Raw genomic sequence first — 1,666 nt, forward strand, 5'->3', positions numbered from 1 at the left:
GACAGCCCATGATGCCCTTTCTGCAATTAAGGAAATGAGGCTCCAAAGGTTTCAGCGACCCGCCCGAGTCCACACGGGGAGCAATTGGGTTGTTCAGGGCCTATGTTCTTAGCTACTCTCCTTGCCTGCTTCCCACTGAGATGGAGAAATGGGAGGCACTAGGTTGGCCTGCAGTGTTCCATCCCACCAGCCCAACATCACAACCACTGAAGATCAAGAGGAAGGCCAGGAACTGAAGGAGGTGGGAAGAAAGGAAGGGAACGTGCTAATGGGACCTCTAGGTAAACCAGAACTCTTCACACGTGTCTGCACACATGTGTTCATTACAGGGACACTGACTGACACCCACGTCAGACATTGCACTTACTGGGTGGGTGCTGTGGAACAGCCCCCTACCCTCACATGACGGTCCAACAGTGGTGGCATCTTTGCTCATTCCTGTGTTACACTGGTGCCCCTCCTCAGCCTGCTTCCAGGTAGAAATGCGGCAAGTGGGGAACAACACAATTGTGTTTGTACTTGAAGCCTCCGGGAGGGACCTGGGATCCAGCAGTGACTTTGAACGCTGAGGTCACCCTCCTATCAGGGCTAAACCTGGCAGGTTCCCCTCTCCCCGACCTTACCTCTGCCTTGGCTGAAAGGATCTTGGAGCGGAAGGGGATGATGTCGCAGACCACACACAGGAACCAGAAGATAATGAGGACCCCCGAAGACTGTACGCCCTGCAGCCGCTCATACTGTATCAGCAGGGTGGCCAGCAGCTGTGCAGGGAGGGCAGGGAGGCCCGGGCAGAACACACACATCTGGACCTGCCTCCATTTCTCCCCATCCCACATGACCAGAAGTTTCTGGGGCCACCCCCTTCTTCTTCCCACTCCCAATGTGTCCAGCCCTCTCTTCAGAGCCCACAGTTTCCTTATCACAGTCCACAACCCACTGGAGACCTCCCCCATCCACTTTCCCAGGGCCCCACACTGACCATGGTGATCCCCACCACCAGGGGGGTGATGAAGAAAACAGGGGCAGGGGCCCGGCCATGGACCAGGCCATGAAAGGAGTAAAAAAGGTCCGCCCAGGAGACGCACCACAGCAGGACGCCCAGGACCTGTGAAGAGAGCACAGATTGGAATCCTCATCCCCAGAGGCAAGGACAGTCCTCACTGGGAAGGGGTCTTTGTACTTGAAGCCACCAGAATCTACTAGACCTGCCTGGGACTGGCACTGAGGTCCGGGAATGGAGCTGGCCAGAAGCTTGTTTGGGGTGGGGAGAGCGTTGCTGAACTTGCTTAAACTTTCCCAAGTGAGGACTATGTCAGCTGGCTGTATATATTCTCAGTTGTCACATTCCCATGGCCCCAAGCAGGTCAGGTGAGACTGGGTAACCTAGTCCAGCCGAGGAGGTGGGAGAGGGCCTCATTAAAAGCAGAACCCTGGCTGGGCACGGTGGCTCACATCTGCAATCCCAGCACTTTGGGAGGCAGATCACCTAAGGTCAGGAGTTGGAGACCAGCCTGGCCAACACGGCAAAACCCCATCTCTACTAAAAATACAAAAATTAGCTGGGCATGTGGTGGCACATGCCTGTAATCCCAGCTACTCAGGAGGCTAAGGCAGGAGAATCGCTTGAACCCAGGAGGCAGAGGTTGCAGTGAGCCAAGATCATGCC

General features: G+C 55.6%; 1 protein-coding gene across 1 annotated transcript in view; it reads right to left on the reverse strand.

Annotated features, from left to right (window-relative positions):
* Positions 1-1,666, reverse strand: part of LOC105553249 (canalicular multispecific organic anion transporter 2-like) — a 23,953-nt gene that overhangs the window by 904 nt on the left and 21,383 nt on the right. The window lies entirely within an intron of this gene.

Source organism: Mandrillus leucophaeus, unplaced genomic scaffold, assembly GCF_000951045.1.
Source record: "Mandrillus leucophaeus isolate KB7577 unplaced genomic scaffold, Mleu.le_1.0 Scaffold59, whole genome shotgun sequence".
NCBI classification, from domain to species: domain Eukaryota; kingdom Metazoa; phylum Chordata; class Mammalia; order Primates; family Cercopithecidae; genus Mandrillus; species Mandrillus leucophaeus.